Genomic DNA, 9,224 nt, shown 5'->3' with positions numbered 1-9,224 from the left:
ATCCCACCACACACAAACCCCTCACAAGCTCCACACAAAAACTCCACACATACAAACCCCTCACAAGCTCCACCCATATTCATCATATTCACATAATTAGTGATTAGTTAATTAGTTCCCCACACACAACATGTTTATTTAATTAAAAATTTATCCACCCATCCACACAAGCTCCACCCATCCACCCATCCACCCATCTCTCCACCCATCCATTTATCCACACAAACCTCATCCACATTCACCCCTCCCACATAAGCCCCACCGAAGCCCCGCCCACATAAACCCTGCCCACATAATCCCCTCCCACACAAGCTCCACCCACATAAACCCTGCCCACACAAACCCCACACAAACCCCCCACAAGCTCCACACAAAAACTCCACACACATAAACCCTGTCCACATAAACCCCTCCCACACAAGCTCCACCCACATAAACCCTGCCCACACAAACCCCACACAAACCCCCACAAGCTCCACACAAAAACTCCACACACATAAACCCTGTCCACAAAACCCCTCCCACACAAGCTCCACCCACATAAACCCCTCACACCGAAGCCCCGCCCACACAAGCCCCATCCACACAAGCCCCACCCACACAAGCCCCACCCACACAAGCCCCACCCACACAAGCCCCCCCCACACAAGCCCGTCCCACACAAGCGCCGTCCCCCCTGTGCGCCCCACACCTTTGACCCACCACCTCCCTCATCCCACCCCCACCCTTCCCCACACACACACACATGGGGAGGGGAGGGGTGGGATGAGGGGGTGATGGGTCATTGGGGGAGCGCACCTACCCCCCCCCCTTCATGTCTTAATCCTTTTTTTGAAATTTAAAATCAAGTAATTGTAAACAAAACAAATATAATTAATCAAAATTGTAAATATTAAATATTCATTTGTGAGAATGTATAATCTTTCCCAGCAATCTTCTTCAGATGTCTTGTGATTTCAAACTCAGACACCATATTCTGTTTTGAAACAAAAAGTGGATAATAATTAGGTTTTATAAAGATAATTACATGATAATATGAGTAAGCCTGGTGTTGATTCTAAGTTCAAACCTCGTTGACCACTGAATTAACACACCAGGAGGCTGACTCAGCCTGTCATCCTTTCAAGGCCAATAAAATGAATTCCAGTGTACTGGCAAAACCGCGTCCAAACTAATGATGCAACCAACATAAGACGACATTCCAAAGAGAGAGTGATATTAATAAAAGAATAACCAAATAATAATTCAGAAACATTTACCTCCAGAAAATCATGTGTTGTACCAGATTGCTTCAACAGCTGATGTTGTGTGATAGCGCTGTAAAAAAAAAAAATAATGAGTCAAGGGTATAGATGGAGAGACAGATAGAGAGAGGTAGGTAGAAAGACAGACAGAGAGAGATATAAACAGACAGGGAGAGATAGAGAGAGACAAACAGACAGGGAAAGAGAGACACACACACACAGACACACATATATATATATATATATATATATATATATATATATATATATATATATATATATATATATATATATATATATATATATATATATATATATATATATATATATATATATATATATATATATATATATATATATATATATATACATATATATACACACACACACACACACACACACACACACACACACACACACACACACACACACACACACACACCACACACACACACACACACACACACACACACACACACACACACACACACACACACACACACGTGTCTCACCATTGGTTTAATTCATTCGAGATCAGAGGCCGTGATAAGACTTCGTACCAGTCATTATAAATGTTTTTCAATTCTCTTCTAAAATCATTGACCTCTTCAATAAGAGCATTCATTTGATGCACCTCATTGTGATATGTAAACTCCACTTCTTCCAAGGACCTGCCAGGAAAAAAATATATATTTTCGCATTATCACGATTTAATTTATAATCAATTGCTTCATTGTTCAAAGAGGAAACCATACACAAACTTACCAACTTTGTAGTGAGCTGTTATCTTCATCGGAAGAGAGTGAGTCCATGTCTCAGTTTTTTTTTTTTACCATTGGTACAAGATGGCAAAAAGATCAGAGGCCGTGATAAGACGTCGTGTCAGTCTTTAAAAATGTTTTTCAATTCTCTTCTAAGATGATTGGCCTCTTCATTAAGAGCATTAATTTCATGCACCTCGTCGTGATATGTAAACTGCTCCTCTTCCAAGGACCTGCCAAGAAAAAAAAAATATATCAGAATTATCACGATTTAATTTATAATCAATTGCTTCATCGTTCAAAGAGGAACCAATGCACAGGCTTACCAACTTTGTGTTGAGCTGTTTTGTTCGCGGAAGAAAGATCGCTCATGTCTCAGTTGTAAAAATGAAAATCCCGTCTGGCAGAAACTTTGTCTGGCGAATCACTAAAAAGCAATGATGAGGAGATTGCTTAATCATTGGGTGTGGCCACAGGAAATGATGCTTCGGGTGAGACAGCTTGGAAAATAACTGGGAGATATATTCTCAAATTGTATGAATCATTTTTAAAACATACTTAAAATACCCTAAAATGGTTTTGATTAAACATGTTTTCAGTTTGTGTTCTGAGATAAAATATAAACACAAGACCTTGTCTCACAGAATAGTTCCTGTTTTTTTTCACAGCATGACTGCCTAAAAACACTTCCTCATTTTCACAGCACGACCGTGTCAAAAAAAACAAAAAAACACTTCCTCATTTTCATGACACGAACTGAAAACATTTGAAACAAAACTTTTTTTATGGCGTGGTTTATGCACAAAAATGATTTGCAACTCGGGCGGTGGCCAGATGAGATCATTAAGAGAAGTTTATCATTTCATAATGGCACAAAAGGGGTATCTTAAAAAATATAAAGATTCAAATGTTTTGTTTTTCAATATTTTAGATGGGGATTATTGTGCAAAGAAAATTAAACTATTGAAGGAATTTGAGAATGAACAAATGTTTATAGGTTCCATGAGTGAGCTAAACAATATGCATCGGTTATTTGATAAAGAGTGTCCCGGGGCTTAGACGTTTCAGATATTTCTTTAGAATCACCTTTAACAAATCTTTATCTTGTTGTATAGGTTATTTGAAAAAAAGTGTCCCCAGGTTAAAAGGGGAAATAAAAAAATGACCGTTTTTACAGCCATTTTTCCCTGCTGTGCAGGGGTTTGGCTTTTTCTTGAGGCAATGTTTTATGGCCGGATGCCCTTCCTGACGCCAACCCTGGTCGCCTCTTACGACACACAGGGATATGGTACACCTATTCTAACCGGGGCATACACCAGGACCAGTACACTGGCACTCATTTTGCTGACCTCGGAAGGATGACAGGCTGAGTCAACCCCCTGGTGTTAATTCAGCAGCCAACGGGGCTTGAACTCAGGACCCTGGGATCGCAAGCCGCCACCCTAACCACTAAGCCAACACCAGGCTCCAGGTTAAAAGGGGAGACAAATAAATATACCTTGGGATAAAAAGGGGATTTATTTTTTCGGGGAAAAAAAGAAAAATTTCATGGCTGAAAATCCTCCATTCATTTACATGGGGAAAAGTGAGCCAGAACCAGTATTCTTACCCTACTTACATATATATATATATATATATATATATATATATATATGTATATATATGTATATATATATATATATATATATGTATGTATATATATATATATATATATATATATATATATATATATATATATATATATGTATATATATATATATATATATATATATATATGTATGTATATATATATATATATATATGTATGTATATATATATATATATATATATATATATATATATATATATATATATATATATATATATATATATATATATATATATATATATATATATATATATATATATATATATATATGTTCTCAGCAATGTTCTCAGCCACACTCTCGATTGCCGCTCTGCAAATACATCGTGAACTTGCTGTGGTTGCTTCAATGTACGACAGGCCTGGAATTCCACACTGCGCTCCTTCAACCCAGTGTCTGGCCCAAACTTGTACTTGCCCACATCTACCTTCTCCTCAGCTCAAGGAGTGCTTCGATTGTGTTTCCCGTTGGGTGCCGCTCTATCCACACCCTGACCTGTTTATCTTCTGACTTCGGGTAGCATGTTTCCAATGTGTAACACATGCTGATGAACAGGCCATAAATTAAATGGAAACTCACTCATTTTCTGATATGAGCACTCGCTGCCATTCTTGATTGAGCTTGAATAATGGAAATCTTTTCTCCTTCAGGAATGGGACATGGTAATCATGTGTAAGAAAAATTATTCAAATTTTCCTTAAAAAAAATAAAAACGGGGGAGTGTGGGGGAAAAATTTATATTAATGTATTTTAAATTGTAACAAATGGATTTTCAGAAATGTAACTTCTATGCTGCAAATTGAATTGGCTGTCATTTCTGGCCAAAAGACTTTTGCCCTAAATGATAAGAAATGTGTTGTTCTGGAGCAGAGTGACTGAGCTGATAAATGAACCTTTGCTTAGAAAATGTACGAAGTGGCTTTTGTCTAAAGGACACGTCTACAGTCTGGGTGAATATCCCCCAACCTCTCTCTCATGGAAGTATAAAATGTTTTGAAAGGCACATTTTCTTAGTACGAGCACGTGAGGAAGTATAGTTTCTCAGTGGCTCGTACTCCTTGGAACTGACCAAGTACCAAGTTAGAATAAAACTCTCTGATGTAATGTAGAAGTGAATTGAATCGGGTTGGTCTAACTGTTAACTAAAGTAAGAATAAATCAAATAGAACCAAATAATATTGCAATCAATGGGGATTATTAAGTTCATTGTACAAGGGTGAGAAGTGTATGGTGTATAATTAGGAAATAAATTGTTTCACAAGGAAGGACTTGAGTGGACATCAGTTTTATCAGTGTCGATAGGTTTTTTTTGTAGGATTTTATAATTAAATCGGACAAACGTAAAACTCTGTCTGAAGTCAAATAGGATTCCACAATCGACCAGTTAGAATCCTTCAGGAGGACAACGATCACAACAAGGTGGGTTAAAAAAATCCACATCAGGGGGAAGGGTGAGCTTAGTTAGACCGGCTCCATGGGGCAGGGGTAAGTCCTCATGGGGCCCGTGGAATGGATTAGTTAGAGGGATTGTAGCCAGATTTAGGTTGGGAAATAAAATGATTTTTTTTTAGAAGACAGTGACAGACTTTGGATGTGTAGAGGGGACGTAGTTTAGCCATGTAGTGTTAAATGGAACGTGCTGTAGTTTAAGGGACGACGTGGAGCACGAGTTAGTTAGGGGATGTAGTAAGCAAGATGGCGGAGTTCAGCGGTGTGTGTGTTGAAGAGTTGGTGAGTGAAGTGGAAGCATGTGCTTGGTGAGTGAGTGAGGACAGCAGGTCTGTGTGAGACTGAGTGGAGTGAATGGGGAATGCATGGTGCGATGAGTGATTGGGGGGAGGAGTGATTCCCGCCCAAGGGACTCCGGGGTCAGTGTAGAGTGAGTTAGGGGGTTAGTCAAATTTACAAAATGGAGGTCGTTTTGTTGTTGGTGGGAAAGTAGGCTCGATACCCATTTGGAGGGGTGCAGGAGCCCTGTTGACGGGCTCGGAGCGTGGCTGCGAAAGGTGAGTATCGCTGAGTGGGTACCCCGGGCACCGGGCTAGTCAGCCGTAGTAGGCCAAGGGCCCATGGGGGGCCGGGATAGTGTAGTGGGCATGGGTGGGCCCGCTTGGTGCGGGGGCCCGGGGCGCCGTTAGCCGCGTGGGCAGTGTTGTGGGCATGGGTGACCCTCGGAAAGGGGCCCAGGAAGCCAGCCTGCCACGTGTGCGTTTCAGGGGAGGTGCCATGGGGGGCACTCCCGGGTGTTTAGGGAGCTGGTAGGCTCGGAGGCAGTGTAGTGCCCGGGGGTGCCATAGCGGGAGATTCGGCAGAGGGTCGTGCCTGCCAAGGGGAGCCACGCGTCCCAGCCATGAGACTGTGTGAGGGCACGGAAAGAAAATTGGGGGGCGAGGCCCGAAATTGTAAGGACACCAACACAGGCGACGGGAATCTGGGTTGTTAGAACCAATAGTTTAAGCAAGAGGCGCTTGTTGAAAGCCCCGGGTTAGTTTAACAGTTAAATGGATAACGTAGATTAGGAAGTGTACCCCTCCGCACCATCCATCCCCTCGCTCTCTTTGTGGGCCGCTGGACCGACTTTGGGTTCGATCGCTGAAGTCTGGGGAGGCCATCTTGAGGCTTCGTTGGGCCTCGACACAGGACGCTAGCTCTCCCTTGTTCCTCTCCGGGAAGGGAACGAAGGGGTTGGGAGTAGGCTAGGTGACATGATAGGTTAGCCGAACAAGGACAGGAAAGGGGGTTAGGGGACGAATTATAGTGGGGAAGTAAAAATAAAAACAACCAAAAAATAAGTTGGGGCTAAATTGGGTTTTACAAATTAAGGGAGTGGGTATGGACAGTGACAGGCAAAGGCGATAGGTTGGGAGGGAGACCGTAGAGTAGGTCCGAGCCCACCTTCCGAGTGGCCAGCACCATCGCACTCCCTCCACCAACCTCCACTGCAAGGCAAAGGCCGGCCCACTTCATCGGCAGCTGTTGTTTTGCTTCAAGGCCTGTGCCGGCCAGATCGCCTGTGCTGGCTGTGTTTGCCTGCAGCGGCCTTGTTCTGCAGGCTGTGGTTGCCTGCTCACCTTTGCCATGCCATGCCCACTGCCCCTGTTCACCAGCCCCCGTTCAATTTTGCTTTGCCCCCCCCCGTTCATTTCCATGTGTGCCAGGATCAAAGCAACAGTTTGCAAGCTGCAAGAACTGCCCTGTTGGCAGCTACAACATGGGCCTGCAGTGGCGGCCCGTGCACCGTGTTTGCGTCCATCCATTCATCCATTCATCCATCCATCCATCCGTTGTGTTCATTGCTTGTGCCACTTGAGCTGGCATGGAGACTGCGTTTGTGCAGCCCATGCACCGTTGTGGTTCACTGGGTTCATTTCAAAAGGGAAGGCCTTGGACTGCGTGTGAGCAGCCGGCCACGTTCCCTTTCACCTGCATTGTTTGAGCCAGAGACTGCATGCGAGCAGCCTGGTTCCCTGCTAACTGCTTTCTTTTTGATCCTGGGCCATGGTTTAGTGTAAAATTTGTAAGTTAAGTTAAGATGTACTGTAAATATGAGTGCGCCCCCGGCATGTCTGTCTTAGCGCCGGCAATTTTATTTAAGTCGTCCGTGTGAGTGGGTTTGTTTAGTTAGTTACTCAGCCCTCAGGTTATTTATTTTGGGGACACGAATACCATGAATGTCGCACTCAGGGATCCGTAGGTAAAACGTACGAGGGGAGAACTACACATGATGGCACACGGAAATTTGACGACTCGGGACGAGTCTGTAAAAAGGGGAGGGGGTAGTGTTGTAGTTGAGGAAATTCGCAAACCACCATTCAGGTCCCGTAGGTGAGATATCTCTGTAAGTACATGTGTAGTTAGCCCCAAACCCGTTGTTTAGAGGGAACAACCAAACCCGTTGTTGTTCACTTCCGGTTCCGGTTTTGGAGCAGCGAGAGGTCTCCTTCGGGGCTCCCTGCTGACGTTCTCAAAGCTAAGTTTCCGGTTGTTATTTGTCCCGTTTTAACTGTTTAATTTTCTCACCTACATGTTACTGTGTGTTGCTAGTTCGGTTTTGTTTCAAAAATCGTGCTATTTTGTGAGTATTTTTGTCGACGTTCTTACCTGTGCTTGAGGCCTAGGCCGAGGCTTGAGGCCTACCGGTTCCACTCGGTGTTCGATCGTTTTTTTTTGTTTTTTTTTTTCTCCCCATTACCTTCAATTTCTATCCTCCCCATTACCTTCAATTTTGATCCTCCCCACTTTCCAAACATCCCCCATTCTCCCAACTAATCTCTTTCTTATCTCAAAAAAAAAACAAAAAAAAAAACCCTACAACAACAACAACACGCTCACCTTCTCCTGATTCTGCTTCTTCTTCTTCCTCTTAACTTCCTCCTCGTCTTCTTCCTCGATTTTTTTTTTACACTTCCATGACCTAATCTGTTGAACTCTCTCATACATTAATATTAACAACAACAAAAAAAATAAAATATATATATATATATATATACCCAACAACAACAACAACACGCTCACCTTCTCCCGATTCTGCTTCTTCTTCTTCTTCTTATTCCTCTGAACTTCCTCCTAGTCTTCTTCCTCGATTTTTTTTTTTACACTTCCATGACCTAATCTGTTGAACTCTCTCGTACATTATTTTTAACAACAAAAACGATCTTATAATGCTTCATCTTCCTCTCTCACACATGTGGTACTCTTTACTGTTTCACAATGCACTACTCTTCTGCTATTTTAACAGACTGCTCTCATTTCGACCTCTCCTTCATTCCTTGCCTAAAAAATCCAACTATTACAGCGCTTCTTCTCTCCATTCTCTGAATTCGCCTTCATTGCATCCATCAAGAATTGTGTTAAATCGCATCTCTGACCTAAAACTTTTAAAAACCACAGTTTGCCATGGATGCTCGCTTTCCATCAACCATTCTTTTTTTCCAACTTCAGTGCCAACTCACCCCTCACTCTCACTCTCAAAGCAACCATCCCACTCTTCTCCCTCCAAGCCTCCCTCTCACCTCTCTCAAAAATTACCCCTCACCTTTCTCCCACCTTTCATCCCCCTCACTCTTCCTTCTCAAAGTTGCCCCCCTCTCATCCACCAACCTGCCTCCCTCCACTGCCATCTCACCTCCATCTCTTCACTCCACCTCCTCAAATCCTCAACTGCCTTCTTCCTTGTCTCTTGTCCCCCCTCCCCCAGCACCACAGAGCCTTTTCTCCTCCTCATTCGGCCCCCCTCGCTATTCTGCAATACCCCACACTCCTTCAGCAACCCTCCTTACCTGCCCCCCTCGTCTCTTGTCCTACCCTCCCCTCCCCCTCCACCTCCTGCACCCAAAGCCTCCTCCCCTTCCTCTTCATTAAAAGTGTGGACCTCAAATATCCGGGGCCTTCGCTCAAACCTTTCAGATCTTTCCATACAGGTTGCCACTGACAAACCAGACATTTTCTGCCTAACAGAAACTTTCCTCTCCCAAGACGTGTCTGACTCCCAAGTATCTCTCCCTGGCTACTCCCTCTTACGGTATGATAGACCTGAGCCTCGTCCTGGTGGAGGTGTTGCTCTCTTCATCAAA

At 43.3% G+C, this 9,224-nt stretch overlaps 1 long non-coding RNA gene across 1 annotated transcript; it reads right to left on the bottom strand.

Moving 5' to 3' along the window:
• Positions 1-1,113: 1,113 nt before the first annotated feature.
• On the bottom strand, positions 1,114-2,225 carry LOC147012281 (uncharacterized). Its single transcript, XR_015051935.1, has 3 exons — positions 2,010-2,225; positions 1,757-1,915; positions 1,114-1,317 (listed from the first exon to the last, which is right to left on the bottom strand). It is a non-coding gene; the product is annotated as an uncharacterized LOC147012281 (long non-coding RNA).
• Between the last annotated feature and the right edge of the window lie 6,999 nt (positions 2,226-9,224).

The sequence above is a fragment of the Eptatretus burgeri genome, chromosome 15 (assembly GCF_056783735.1).
Source record: "Eptatretus burgeri isolate ZD-2024b chromosome 15, Ebu_testis_v1, whole genome shotgun sequence".
Classification (NCBI taxonomy): Eukaryota; Metazoa; Chordata; class Myxini; order Myxiniformes; family Myxinidae; genus Eptatretus; species Eptatretus burgeri.
This window is presented reverse-complemented; position numbering and strand designations above follow the sequence as displayed.